The sequence below is a fragment of the Leuresthes tenuis genome, unplaced genomic scaffold (genome assembly GCF_036924035.1).
Source record: "Leuresthes tenuis unplaced genomic scaffold, fLeuTen1.0.hap1 SCAF_12, whole genome shotgun sequence".
Classification (NCBI taxonomy): Eukaryota; Metazoa; Chordata; class Actinopteri; order Atheriniformes; family Atherinopsidae; genus Leuresthes; species Leuresthes tenuis.
Window position 1 is genome coordinate 11,909,198 of NW_027325366.1, and position 14,940 is coordinate 11,924,137.

Genomic DNA, 14,940 nt, shown 5'->3' on the forward strand with positions numbered 1-14,940 from the left:
CTCTTAGCTGAACAACTCCGCTCCCTCTTTTGATTGTGTACAGTCGGGTAATTTAACCTTTTCTTACCCGCTTTTTACCAACTATTGTTGGACATTCACACCGTCTTACAGCGGAACACCTCCGCTCCCTCTTTTGATGGTGTATGTTCGGGCATTCGAACCTTTTCTTACCCGCATTTTACGAACTATGGTCGGACATTCAAACCTTCTTTTAGCCGAACACATCCACTCCTGCTTTTGATGATGTATGGTTGAGCATTCTCACCTTTTCTTACCCATTTTTTACAAACTATGGTCGGACATTCACACCTTCTTGCAGCTGAACACCTCCTCTCCCGCTTATGATGATGTGTGGTTTGATATTCGAAAATTTTCTTTCATGTTTTCTAGCAATTATTGATGGACATTCAGACCTTCTTGCAGCTGAACACCTCCGCTCCCGCTTTTGATGATTTATAGTCGGGCTTTCGAGCCTTTTCTTCCCCGGTTTTTACAAAATTATTGTTGGACATTCAGACCTTCTTGCAGCCGAAAACCTCCGCTCCCTCTTTTGATCATACATTGTCGGGCATTCGCACCTTCTCTTACCCGCTTTTTACAAACCAGGGTCGGACTTTCACACCTTTTAGTAGCCGAACAACTCCGCTCCCGCTATTGATTGTGTACAGTCGGGTATTTTCACCTTTTCTTACCCGCTTTTTACCAACTATGGTCAGACATTCACACCTTCTTACAGTGGAACACCTCCGCTCCCTCTTTTGATGGTGTATGTTCGGGCATTCGAACCTTTTCTTACCCGCTTTTTACAAACTATGGTCGGACATTAAAACCTTCTTGTAGCCGAACACATCCACTCCTGCTTTTGATGATGTATGGTTGGGCATTCGTACCTTTTCTTACCCATTTTGCAGTAATTATGGGTGGACATTCACACCTTTTTGCATTTTAACACCTCCTCTCCCGCTTATGATCATGTGCGGTTTGATATTCGAAAATTCTCTTCCATGTTTTCTAGCAATTATTGATGGACATTCAGACCTTCTTGCAGCTTCACACCTCCGCTCCAGCTGTTGATGGTGTATAGTCGGGCTTTCGAGCCTTTTCTTCCCCGATTTTTACAAATTATGGATGGACATTCAGACCTTCTTTCAGCCGAAAACCTCCGCTCCCTCTTTTGATCATACATTGTCGGGCATTCGCACCTTTTCTTACCCGCTTTTTACAATTCATGGTCCGACTTTCACACCTTTTAGTAGTGGAACAACTCTGCTCCCGCTATTGATTGTGTACAATAGGGTATTTTAACCTTTTCTTACCTGCTTTTTGCCAATTATGGTTGGACATTCACACCTTCTTACAGCGGAACACCTCCGCTCCCTCCTTTGATGGTGTATGTTTGGGCATTCGAACCTTTTCTTACCCGCTTTTTACAAACTATGGTCAGACATTCTAACCTTCTTGTATTCGAACACATCCACTCCTGCTTTTGATGATGGGTATTCAAACCTACTTGTTGCCCGCTTTTCATTAATTATGGGTGGACATACACACCTTGTCGCAGCCAAACACCTCCGCTCCCTGTTAGGATCATGTATGGTTGGGCATTCGTACCTTTTCTTACCCATTTTGCAGTAATTATGGGTGGACATTCACACCTTCTTGCATTTGAACACCTCCTCTGCCGCTTATGATCATGTGCGGTTTGATATTCGAAAATTCTCTTCCATGTTTTCTAGCAATTATTGATGGACATTCAGACCTTCTTGCAGCTGAACACCTCCACTCCAGCTGTTGATGGTGTATAGTCGGGCTTTCGAGCCTTTTCTTCCCAGATTTTTACAAAATATGGATGGACATTCAGACCTTGTTTCAGCCGAAAACCTCCGCTCCCTCTTTTGATCATACATTGTCGGGCATTCGCACCTTTTCTTACCCGCTTTTTACAAACCATGGTCGGACTTTCACACCTTTTAGTAGCGGAACAACTCTGCTCCCGCTATTGATTGTGTACAATCGGGTATTTTAACCTTTTCTTACCTGCTTTTTGCCAACTATGGTCGGACATTCACACCTTCTTACAGCGGAACACCTCCGCTCCCTCCTTTGATGGTGTATGTTCGGGCATTCGAACCTTTTCTTACCCGCTTTTTACAAACTATGGTCAGACATTCACACCTTCTTGCAGCCGAACACTTCCGCTCTACCTTTTAGTGTTCTATGGGGTATTGACACCTTTTTTTTCACCGCATTTTATAGATTATGGTTGTAAATTCTCACCCACTCTTATCCGAAGACCTCTCCTCCTGCTTTGGTTAATATATAGTCGGGCATTCGAACCTTTTCTTACCCGCTTTTTACAAATTATGGTCGAACATTCACACCTACTTGCAGCCGAACACCTCCGCTCCCACTTTTGATGGTGTATAGTCGGGCTTTCTAGCCTTTTCTTCCCCGGTTTTTACAAATTATGGTTGGACATTCAGACCTTGTAGCCGAAAACCTCCGCTCCCTCTTTTGATCATACATTGTCAGGCATTCGCACCTACTTGCAGCCGAATACTTCCGCTCCACCTTTTAGTGATGTATGGTTGGCATTTGCACCTTTTCTTACCCTTTCTTACCCTACTGATTGCTTAAGATTAAGTTGTTTTTTCTCAAACTACAACATTTTTTTAATTGTTGAAACTTGATTTGAAGTGGATAAATAAGGAGGACAAACAGTTTTAAGTCAGGCTGATAGAAGGAATTAATTTTATAGCAAAATCTGTATTTCGTCATATGTCGAGAGATGCTTATTGCTGAAGAAGTTCTTTCTCATTCTACAAAGTACAACGTTGTTTATCGTTGAAACTTGATTAGACATGAATAAATATGAAGGACAAAGCAGTCTTAACTTGGTTAGAGTTAAGGAATTCGTTTTATAGGAGAATCCGAATTCGTGCATAACTCGTAAAATAGAGCTTATTTTCGGATTCCTGAAGAATGAGTCTGGTTCTTTCTCATAATACAAAGTTTGTTGTTTATTGTTGAAACTTCATCAGAAGTGAAGAAATAAATGAATGCCTATCAACAAATGTGGGATCTAAACTCTAGTGCTTCCTCTAAAATAATTTCCTTTCTCAATTCAGAAATGTGTGTGTCTAAGTCACAACACCCGTGACACCAAAACGGCTTTCTTTTCTCTCTTTTCTCTACACTCTGCACTGTGAGCACACACACCAAATCAGAAAGGCTTTTTTCTCTCTTTTCTACATTATGGACTGTGGGGACACAAAACCGCTCTCTCTTTTTTTTTTTTGATTGTGTGCCAGGGCGTTGTCTCACGTATTAGATTATGCTTACGATACGAATGGGTTTATCAGTCACATCAGAATCCATACATACTGATCCTCCCGTAATAAAATGGTTGGATCTTATCAAACACACTTTGTTTCTTGTGACAATCAAGTCAGCGAAACAGCGTATACACGTCAAGTCACTGAATCAAGTTTGCCACAAGAACTCATAAGTTTGGCAGTATTGCTTTGCCGTCAGCAATCATACATCCATTTTATTTTCGTGAGACATGTGCAGGCACCTGTTCATCTACTTTTCTATCACTATGAATTAGTTTATCTATTATCAATAAGGATACTTCTACAACTACTATCAAAGTATGTCCAGACTTCTTATGTTGTCAGTTGCTATATATGAATAAGTGGGTAGCTACTGACAAGCATTAAGCATGTCACACAGCCCAAACATATAACATTTCAGGACACACCACACAGTTAACAACCACAGTGAAGTGTCAAAGCCCAAACATGTAACATTCAACAGGACACTTACACAACACATTCAAATCAAACAGTCAGACAACATACAAGAACATATACCCCAGCCGGCATTGCTCCCTGCCTATTTTCGTACAGCACACTATGTGTGCGCACACCTTTATTCACAAACTCTTCAACTTATACTCTTTTACCAAAGCTGCTACAGCTCGATTGGCCGAATACCCTTAGATCCTATTTCGGTGAATTTGACATCTGCCTTACATGTAACAGATTAGCGGTTTAGCAGTTTTAATTTAGTTTGAGTGAAGGAATTCATTTTATAGCAAAATCCGAAATCGTGAAGAACTCATGAAAGTAAGCTTATTCTCGGATTCCTGAAACTTTAGATTTGCTCTTTCTTTTACTGCAAAGTACATCGTTGTTTTTTTTTTGTTTAAATCTTTCTAGACATGGTAAATATGAAGGACAAAGCAGTTTTAACATAGTTTGATTGAAGGAATTCATTTTATAGATAAAATCCCAAGAGTCTGCTGAGAAAAGAGAGTGAATGCGAAGTAGACTTTAACACGGCTCTGGGAGCGAGCCGAGTGCGGGCTAACCGGGAGAATTGCTTGAAAGAAACGCGACACCGAATGAGCGGTCAGAACAAAGCCTCAATACGGTGTTCCCGTGGTGTTTTTGTTGCTGCCTTGTCGATTGCACAGGGGCACGCGTTTCAACCAAGCAACGCTCACCATGGGGCAGGTGGCTATGGCAACTAGCCTGATGCCCTGCTCCCGCAGTGACGGATAATCGTACTCTGGTTTCTCTTCATAACATACAAGTCTTTCGCCTTTTACTAAAGACTTTCGTGGAGAGCAGCACTAATGAGTTGTTTCTATTTTTGGCAGGCTTTACCTTTGCGGGTGAAGCCCTTTCTGTCTGTGCAAAAGAAATCTTGTTACTGTGCAGAGTGACTTCTCTGAGTAGAGTCGCCTTACTTGTTGCGATTGTGCCGATGTTCGAAGCTGGAGTGCAAAGTTGTTGCTTGAATGGTGCTTGCTGGAGCATGCGGGATTGCAAAGTTATACCATTTAAAAGGGATGAAGAGTGCTCAGTGCAGCGGATGGGCGGAGGTGCAACGTGACACTCTGGCCACCTATGGCCATAAAAAGAACACTGCTACAAGTGCGCATTGTGCCAGCAAGGGCCCTCGGACCTGAAACAGTGGACCGTTATCGCTTCTCGGCCTTTTGGCTAAGATCAAGTGTAGTATCTGTTCTTATCAGTTTAATATGTCCTCTATACAAGGACTACATATTAAATGGATTTTTAAGAATAGGAGTTGAAAAAGAAGCTTGCTCCGTTCACTCCAAGCATCGACCCAGTACTGCAGTGCCGCTGGGGACGGTGCGCTCTTCTCTGCTCTTGTGAAAAAGCAAACAGCGGTGCAGGATGGAAGTTTCAGGGAGCCCAAGATGAAACTTTCTTTTAATCTGCTGAGAAAAGAGAGTGAATGCAAAGTAGACTTTAACACAGCTCTGGGAGCGAGCCGAGTGTAGGCTAACCGGGAGAATTGCTTGAAAGAAACGCGACACCGAATGAGTGGTCAGAACAAAGCCTCAATACGGTGTTCCCGTGGTGTTTGTGGCTGCCTTGTCTTTTGCACAGAGTAAAAGACAAGGCAGCCATCGAATAGGGCCCGATTGTTCCTACTTGGTCAGCCGAGGGGAAAGGGGGGGGAGCAAGCGTCTCAACCAAGCAAATCTCACCAAGTAGGAACAATCGGGCCCTATTCGATGGCTGCAACACCTGAAAGAGATATTGATGCGAGACCCGATCAAAAGCTTTTTCAAAGTCTAAATTTAAGATGACAAGCCGGGTGTTTCTGTCTCTAGCGTAATCAATGATGTCTCGAATCAGTACGAGGCTGTCGGTGAGTTGTCTCTCTGAGATGGCACAAGCCTGGTCTGGGTGAATTACCTCCTCTAAAACAGAGGACATCCGTGTCGTTAAAACCTTGCTAAAAAGTTTACAGTCAAAGTTTAAAAGTGTGATGGGCCTCCAATTCTTTAGGTCAGTCTTATCATTTTTATCAGAAGTGAAGAAATAAATGAATGCCTATCAACAAATGTGGGATCTAAACTCTAGTGCTTCCTCTAAAATAATTTCCTTTCTCAATTTAGAAATGTGTGTGTGTAAGTCACAACACCCGTGACACCAAAACGGCTTTCTTTTCTCTACACTCTGCACTATGAGCACACACACCAAATCAGAAAGGCTTTTTTCTCTCTTTTCTACATTATGGACTGTGGGGACACAAAACCGCTCTCTCTTTTTTTTTTTTATCGTGTGCCAGGGCGTTGTCTCACGTATTAGATTGTGCTTACGATACGAATGGGTTTATCAGTCACATCAGAATCCATACATACTGATCCTCCCGTAATAAAATGGTCGGATCTTATCAAACACACTTTGTTTCTTGTGACAATCAAGTCAGCGAAACAGCGTATACACGTCAAGACACTGAATCAAGTTTGCCACAAGAACTCATAAGTTTGGCAGTATTGCTCTGCCGTCAGCAATCATACACCCATGTTATTTTCGTGAGACGTGCAGGCACCTGTTCATCTACTGTTCTATCACTATGAATTAGTTTATCTATTATCAATAAGGATACTTCTACAACTACTCTATCAAAGTATGTCCGGACTTCTTACGTTGTCAGTTGCTATATATGAATAAGTGGGTAGCTACTGACAAGCATTAAGCATGTCACACAGCCCAAACATATAACATTTCAGGACACACCACACAGTTAACAACCACAGTGAAGCGTGTCAAAGCCCAAACATGTAACATTCAACAGGACACTTACACAACACATTCAAATCAAACAGTCAGACAACATACAAGAACATATACCCCAGCCGGCATTGCTCCCTGCCTATTTTCCTACAGCTCACTATGTGTGCGCACACCTTTATTCACAAACTCTTCAACTTATACTCTTTTACCGAAGCTGCTACAGCTCGATTGGCCGAATACCGAATAATCCTAATTCGGTGAATTTGACATCTGCCTTACATGTAACAGATTAGCGGTTTAGCAGTTTTAATTTAGTTTGAGTGAAGGAATTCATTTTATAGCAAAATCCGAAATCGTGAAGAACTCATGAAAGTAAGCTTATTCTCGGATTCCTGAAACTTTAGATTTGCTATTTCTTTTACTGCAAAGTACAACGTTGTTTTTTTTGTTTAAATCTTTCAAGACATGGTAAATATGAAGGACAAAGCAGTTTTAACATAGTTTGAGTGAAGGAATTCATTTTATTGATAAAATCCCAAGAGTCTGCTGAGAAAAGAGAGTGAATGCGAAGTAGACTTTAACACGGCTATGGGAGCGAGCCGAGTGTGGGCTAACCGGGAGAATTGCTTGAAAGAAACGCGACACCGAATGAGCGATCAGAACAAAGCCTCAATACGGGATTCTCGTGGTGTTTTTGTTGCTGCCTTGTCTTTTGCACAGAGTAAAAGACAAGGCAGCCATCGAATAGGGCCCGATTGTTCCTAGTTGGTCAGCCGAGGAGCAAGGGGGGGGGAGCAAGCGTCTCAACCAAGCAAAGCTCACCATGGGGCAGGTGGCTATGCCAACTAGCCTGATGCCCTGCTCCCGCAGTGACGGATAATCGTACTCTGGTTTCTCTTCATAACGTACAAGTCTTTCGCCTTTTACTAAAGACTTCTGTGGAGAGCAGCACTAATGAGTTGTTTCTATTTTTGGCAGGCTTTACCTTTGCGGGTGAAGCCCTTTCTGTCTGTGTAAAAGAAATCTTGTTACTGTGCAGAGTGACTTCTCTGAGTAGAGTCGCCTTACTTGTTGCGACTGTGCCGATGTTCGAAGCTGGAGTGCAAAGTTGTTGCTTGAATGGTGCTTGCTGGAGCGTGCGGGAGTGCAAAGTTATACCATTTAAAAGGGCTGAAGAGTGCTCAGTGCAGCAGGTGGGCGGAGGTGCAAAGTGACACTCTGGCCACCTATGGCCATAAAAAGAACAGGGGTGTTAGCGGACAAGTGCGCATTGTGCCAGGAAGGGCCCTCGGACGTGAACCAGTGGACAGTTGTCGCTTCTCGGCCTTTTGGCTAAGATCAAGTGTAGTATCTGTTCTTATCAGTTTAATATCTGATATGTCCTCTATACGCGGACTACATATTAAATGGATTTTTAGCAATAGGAGTTGAAAAAGTAGCTTGCTCCGTTCACTCCAAGCATTGACCCCGTACTGCAGTGCCGCTGGGAACAGTGCGCTCTTCTCTACTCTTGTGAAAAAGCAAACAGCGGTGCAGGATGCAAGTTTCAGGGAGCCCAAGATGAAACTTTCTTTTAGTCTGCTGAGAAAAGAGAGTGAATGCGAAGTAGACTTTAACACAGCTCTGGGAGCGAGCCGAGTGCGGGCTAACCGGGAGAATTGCTTGAAAGAAACGCCATACCAAATGAGCGGTCAGAACAAAGCCTCAATACGGTGTTCCCGTTGTGTTTTTGTTGCTGCCGCTGTTTGCTTTTTCACAAGAGCGCACCTGTTGAGGGGGGGCCTGGGGGGGGCCTGGGTGATGGTGGGTCTCAGGCCCGGGCTGCTGCGACTGGTGTGACCGGGTGGTTTGTTTGTTTGTTTTTTGTTGTTGTTTGTTTGTTTTTTGTAGAGGTCTTCCGGAGTGGGGTTGGGTTGAGTGGGGTGGGGCGGGATGGGTACCTTCTGGGGGTACAGTAGCTCCCAGAATATGGTCGCTGCAGGCCCCGAGCCTGGTGGACATCAGGCCCTCCTGTCCTGTGTTGGCTCCCTGGTAGCGGGGATGCCTATTGCAGCCAGTCCCTGGCTGCCCCCAGTGTATATCCCCATACCCCTCTCCCTTCTGGCTCCTGTACACAGCACACACTCACACATGAAGGGTTTTGGGGGCGTGTGTGTTCGGTGGGGTGTAGTGGACTCTGCAGTAGTTGCACTCTGCAGTTCCCACCCCTGTTTTAATTACACCTTAGACATTACTACTTATCAAACACACTCACACACACACATTAGGTCTTGGGGGGTGGTTACACTGAGTGGCATCTGGTGGGCGGGGCTCTTTGGGTATGTAGGCTGCCCAGAGGGCCACGCTCCCAGTTCTACAAGTTTGGCTGCCCCTCAATTTTAATTGCTCACTATTAGAAAATATTGAAGAGCCAGAAGGGTGAGGGGAGGGGTCTTCTTCGCACACCCCTGCTTCCTGGTTGCTGCTCGGGGCGGGAGGGGCCAGGAGGATTAATTAATTGTTCTGCTGGTTTGGGGTCTGTGGTGGCTGGGGGGCTGCTGGCCCCCTGGTGTGCCCGCTGCACTACACCCCAGCGGAGTCGAGGGAGGGAGGACGTGTGGATGTATGGGACATGAAAGTGTGTGTGGTAATGATTGGGCCTGGATCTTGGACTTGCTGTCGCCTGGCCTGCCTGTGCTTCTCCCGATGGGGGGGGGCGGCGTGGCCTCTCTCCGCTGCTCGCGACTTCACCCACCTGTGGGCACGTCTTGACTCCCAGGGCACTTGGCCAGGGGTGCTGGGGCAGGCGCTGACCCACTGTGTGGCTGTCTGGGGCGCTTGGTCCTCCTGGGTATTGGGTGGGGCCTCTGCCGGGGGGTTTGGGGGCGCTCGGGCTCCTGGGGCCCGGATCCAGTGCACGGCCCATGTCTGGGCGGCTGGGGCCTGGCGACGTCGGTGGGCAGTTGCCCCTGGCTCCCGGAGGGCCTCTGCCCTATGCTTATGGGGGCTCTTTCCGGGGGCTTCCTCTGCAGTCTTCTGGGTGGATGCGTGGTTGCCCCTGCGGTGGGCTTCCTGGGTTCTGTGCTCTGTGGGGGCTGCTGGTGGCCTGGGTCTTGTGGCCCTCTCTGCCTGCTTCTGATTGCTTGGGGGGGCTGTGGATTGTGGCCCTGTACGCTTATACACTCATAACTAAGCACGGTTATCATGTAGGTCCTGTGCCATGGGTGTTGCATGTTCTCACACACACACAACCACATTCATTAGTCCAGTAGCATGGTCGCTAAGCAGTTGATGTATTATCATGTCGTCTCAGGTCATCTATATCCACAGCTGTGTTGTATGCGATGTATGTTCTGTTTTTCTCTTCTTTCCTCTTCTTCTTTCCTTGTCCCCCGGTCCGGTTCAGTTCTATTACATGTCATATATTGTAAACAGAAATAAATAAATGGGCATCAAGGGGAGCTTTACATTTATAAAACTTCCCTTGGCAAAGCAAATCTGTTTGGCATCAAAGGTATTCAGACTACAATTCTGCTGCCATAATGCTGAACACGATAAGGGAAAAAAAAAAAAAAAGTAAAGAAGACAGTTCTGCCGAAAGCCAGGGACTAGACCTGTTCTAAGTTCTGTACTTTTTAAAAGGGAGCCAACACAGGACAGGAGGGCCTGATGTCCACCAGGCTCGGGGCCTGCAGCGACCATATTCTGGGAGCTACTGTACCCCCAGAAGGTACCCATCCCGCCCCACCCCACTCAACCCGCATTCACTCAATTTTCTCAGCACACTAAAAGAAAGTTTCATCTTGGGCTCCCTGAAACTTGCATCCTGCACTGCTGTTTGCTTTTTCACAAGAGTAGAGAAGAGCGCACCGTTCCCAGCGGCACTGCAGTACGGGGTCAATGCTTGGAGTGAACGGAGCAAGCTACTTTTTCAACTCCTATTGCTAAAAATCCATTTAATATGTAGTCCGCGTATAGAGGACATATCAGATATTAAACAAATAAGAACAGATACTACACTTGATCTTAGCCAAAAGGCCGAGAAGCGACAACTGTCCACTGGTTCACGTCCGAGGGCCCTTCCTGGCACAATGCGCACTTGTCCGCTAAGACCCCTGTTCTTTTTATGGCCATAGGTGGCCAGAGTGTCACTTTGCACCTCCGCCCACCTGCTGCACTGAGCACTCTTCAGCCCTTTTAAATGGTATAATTTTGCACTCCCGCACGCTCCAGCAAGCACCATTCAAGCAACAACTTTGCACTCCAGCTTCGAACATCGGCACAGTCGCAACAAGTAAGGCGACTCTACTCAGAGAAGTCACTCTGCACAGTAACAAGATTTCTTTTGCACAGACAGAAAGGGCTTCACCCGCAAAGGTAAAGCCTGCCAAAAATAGAAACAACTCATTAGTGCTGCTCTCCACAGAAGTCTTTAGTAAAAGGCGAAAGACTTGTACGTTATGAAGAGAAACCAGAGTACGATTATCCGTCACTGCGGGAGCAGGGCATCAGGCTAGTTGGCATAGCCACCTGCCCCATGGTGAGCTTTGCTTGGTTGAGACGCTTGCTCTCCCCCCCCCCCCCCCCCCCCCTTGCTCCTCGGCTGACCAAGTAGGAACAATCGGGCCCTATTCGATGGCTGCCTTGTCTTTTACTCTGTGCAAAAGACAAGGCAGCAACAAAAACACCACGAGAATCCCGTATTGAGGCTTTGTTCTGATCGCTCATTCGGTGTCGCGTTTCTTTCAAGCAATTCTCCCGGTTAGCCCGCACTCGGCTCGCTCCCAGAGCCGTGTTAAAGTCTACTTCGCATTCACTCTCTTTTCTCAGCAGACTCTTGGGATTTTATCAATAAAATGAATTCCTTCACTCAAACTATGTTAAAACTGCTTTGTCCTTCATATTTACCATGTCTTGAAAGATTTAAACAAAAAAACCAACGTTGTACTTTGCAGTAAAAGAAATAGCAAATCTAAAGTTTCAGGAATCTGAGAATAAGCTTACTTTCATGAGTTCTTCACGATTTCGGATTTTGCTATAAAATGAATTCCTTCACTCAAACTAAATTAAAACTGCTAAACCGCTAATCTGTTACATGTAAGGCAGATGTCAAATTCACCGAATTAGGATTATTCGGTATTCGGCCAATCGAGCTGTAGCAGCTTCGGTAAAAGAGTATAAGTTGAAGAGTTTGTGAATAAAGGTGTGCGCACACATAGTGAGCTGTAGGAAAATAGGCAGGGAGCAATGCCGGCTGGGGTATATGTTCTTGTATGTTGTCTGACTGTTTGATTTGAATGTGTTGTGTAAGTGTCCTGTTGAATGTTACATGTTTGGGCTTTGACACGCTTCACTGTGGTTGTTAACTGTGTGGTGTGTCCTGAAATGTTATATGTTTGGGCTGTGTGACATGCTTAATGCTTGTCAGTAGCTACCCACTTATTCATATATAGCAACTGACAACGTAAGAAGTCCGGACATACTTTGATAGAGTAGTTGTAGAAGTATCCTTATTGATAATAGATAAACTAATTCATAGTGATAGAACAGTAGATGAACAGGTGCCTGCACATGTCTCACGAAAATAAAATGGATGTATGATTGCTGACGGCAGAGCAATACTGCCAAACTTATGAGTTCTTGTGGCAAACTTGATTCAGTGTCTTGACGTGTATACGCTGTTTCGCTGACTTGATTGTCACAAGAAACAAAGTGTGTTTGATAAGATCCGACCATTTTATTACGGGAGGATCAGTATGTATGGATTCTGATGTGACAAACCCATTCGTATCTTAAGCACAATCTAATACGTGAGACAACGCCCTGGCACACGATAAAAAAAAAGAGAGAGCGGTTTTGTGTCCCCACAGTCCATCATGTAGAAAAGAGAGAAAAAAGCCTTTCTGATTTGGTGTGTGTGCTCACAGTGCAGAGTGTAGAGAAAAGAAAGCCGTTTTGGTGTCACGGGTGTTGTGACTTACACACACACATTTCTGAATTGAGAAAGGAAATTATTTTAGAGGAAGCACTAGAGTTTAGATCCCACATTTGTTGATAGGCATTCATTTATTTCTTCACTTCTGATGAAGTTTCAACAATAAACAACAAACTTTGTATTATGAGAAAGAACCAGACTCATTCTTCAGGAATCCGAAAATAAGCTCTATTTTATGAGTTATGCACGAATTCGGATTCTCCTATAAAACGAATTCATTAACTCAAACCAAGTTAAGACTGCTTTGTCCTTCATATTTATTCATGTCTAATCAAGTTTCAACGATAAACAACGTTGTACTTTATAGAATGAGAAAGAACTTCTTCAGCAATAAGCATCTCTCGACATATGACGAAATACAGATTTTGCTATAAAATTAATTCCTTCTATCAGCCTGACTTAAAACTGTTTGTCCTCCTTATTTATCCATTTCAAATCAAGTTTCAACAATTAAAAAAATGTTGTAGTTTGAGAAAGAACAACTTAATCTTAAGCAATCAGTAGGGTAAGAAAGGGTAAGAAAAGGTGCAAATGCCAACCATACATCACTAAAAGGTGGAGCGGAAGTATTCGGCTGCAAGTAGGTGCGAATGCCTGACAATGTATGATCAAAAGAGGGAGCGGAGGTTTTCGGCTGCAAGGTCTGAATGTCCAACCATAATTTGTAAAAACCGGGGAAGAAAAGGCTCGAAAGCCCCACTATACACCATCAAAAGCGGGAGCGGAGGTGTTCGGCTGCAAGTAGGTGTGAATGTTCGACCATAATTTGTAAAAAGCGGGTAAGAAAAGGTTCGAATGCCCGACTATATATTAACCAAAGCAGGAGGAGAGGTCTTCGGATAAGAGTGGGTGAGAATTTACAACCATAATCTATAAAATGCGGTGAAAAAAAAGGTGTGAATACCCCATAGAACACTAAAAGGTAGAGCGGAAGTGTTCCGCTACTAAAAGGTGTGAAAGTCCGACCATGGTTTGTAAAAAGCGGGTAAGAAAAGGTGCGAATGCCCGAAAATGTATGATCAAAAGAGGGAGCGGAGGTTTTCGGCTGAAACAAGGTCTGAATGTCCATCCATATTTTGTAAAAATCTGAGAAGAAAAGGCTCGAAAGCCCGACTATACACCATCAACAGCTGGAGCGGAGGTGTTCAGCTGCAAGAAGGTCTGAATGTCCATCAATAATTGCTAGAAAACATGGAAGAGAATTTTCGAATATCAAACCGCACATGATCAAAAACGGGAGAGGAGGTGTTAAAATGCAAAAAGGTGTGAATGTCCACCCATAATTACTGCAAAATGGGTAAGAAAAGGTACGAATGCGCAACCATACATCATCAAAAGCAGGAGTGGATGTGTTCGGCTACAAGAAGGTTTTAATGTCCGACCACAGTTTGTAAAAAGCGGGTAAGAAAAGGTTCGAATGCCCGAACATACACCATCAAAAGAGGGAGCGGAGGTGTTCCACTGTAAGAAGGTGTGAATGTCTGACCATAGTTGGTAAAAAGCGGGTAAGAAAAGGTGAAAATACCCGACTGTACACAATCAATAGCGGGAGCGGAGTTGTTCGGCTACTAAAAGGTGTGAAAGTCCGACCCTGGTTTGTAAAAAGCGGGTAAGAGAAGGTGCGAATGCCCGACAATGTATGATCAAAAGAGGGAGCGGAGGTTTTCGGCTGCAAGAAGGTCTACATGTCCATCAATAATTGCTAGAAAACATGAAAGAAACTTTTCGAAAATCAAACCGCACATGATCATAAGTGGGATAGGAGGTGTTCAGCTGCAAGGTGTGAATTTCCACCCATAATTCCTGAAAAATGGGCAAAAAAAAGGTGTGAATGCCCAACCATACATCATCAAAAGCAGGAGTGGAAGTGTTCGGCTACAAGAAGGTGTGAACGTCCAACCAAAATATGTAAAAAGAAGTTAAGAAAAGGTTCGAATATCCAACCAAACATAATCAAAAGCGGGAGCAGAGCTGTTCGACTGCAAGTAGGTGTGAATGTCAGATCATAATTTGCAAAAAGCTGATGAGAAAGGGTGAGAATGCCCAACTATACACCATCAAATGCGGGAGCGGAGTTGTTCGGCTGTGAGTAGGTGTGAATCTCCGACCATAATTGCTGAAAAATGTGTTAGAAAAGGTAAAAATGCCGGTCCATACATCATCAAAAGCGAGAGAGGTTGTGTTCGGCTGCAAGTAGGTGTGAATGTCCAGCCATAATTACTCACAAACGGGTAAGAAAGGGTAGTATTGCCAGACCATATATGATCAAAACAGGGAGCGGAGGTGGTTCAGCTGCAAGAAGGTTTGAATGTCAAACTAAAGTTCAAATATATTAACAAAAGCGGGAGGAGAGGTCTTCGGATGAAAGTGGTTGAAAATTTCCAACCATAATGTATAAAATGC

General features: G+C 44.4%; 6 non-coding genes across 6 annotated transcripts; 4 read left to right on the top strand and 2 right to left on the bottom strand.

Annotated features, from left to right (window-relative positions):
• The first annotated feature begins 4,570 nt into the window (after positions 1-4,570).
• On the top strand, positions 4,571-4,684 carry LOC140265981 (U5 spliceosomal RNA). Its single transcript, XR_011906657.1, has one exon. It is a non-coding gene; the product is annotated as a U5 spliceosomal RNA (small nuclear RNA).
• Positions 4,685-4,992: 308 nt separating this feature from the next.
• Positions 4,993-5,176, top strand: LOC140320575 (U2 spliceosomal RNA). Its single transcript, XR_011918410.1, has one exon. It is a non-coding gene; the product is annotated as a U2 spliceosomal RNA (small nuclear RNA).
• A 2,269-nt stretch (positions 5,177-7,445) lies between these two features.
• On the top strand, positions 7,446-7,559 carry LOC140265796 (U5 spliceosomal RNA). Its single transcript, XR_011906488.1, has one exon. It is a non-coding gene; the product is annotated as a U5 spliceosomal RNA (small nuclear RNA).
• Positions 7,560-7,875: 316 nt separating this feature from the next.
• On the top strand, positions 7,876-8,066 carry LOC140320465 (U2 spliceosomal RNA). The gene has a single exon (XR_011918313.1). It is a non-coding gene; the product is annotated as a U2 spliceosomal RNA (small nuclear RNA).
• Positions 8,067-10,401: 2,335 nt separating this feature from the next.
• On the bottom strand, positions 10,402-10,592 carry LOC140320538 (U2 spliceosomal RNA). Its single transcript, XR_011918375.1, has one exon. It is a non-coding gene; the product is annotated as a U2 spliceosomal RNA (small nuclear RNA).
• A 316-nt stretch (positions 10,593-10,908) lies between these two features.
• On the bottom strand, positions 10,909-11,022 carry LOC140265797 (U5 spliceosomal RNA). The gene has a single exon (XR_011906489.1). It is a non-coding gene; the product is annotated as a U5 spliceosomal RNA (small nuclear RNA).
• Between the last annotated feature and the right edge of the window lie 3,918 nt (positions 11,023-14,940).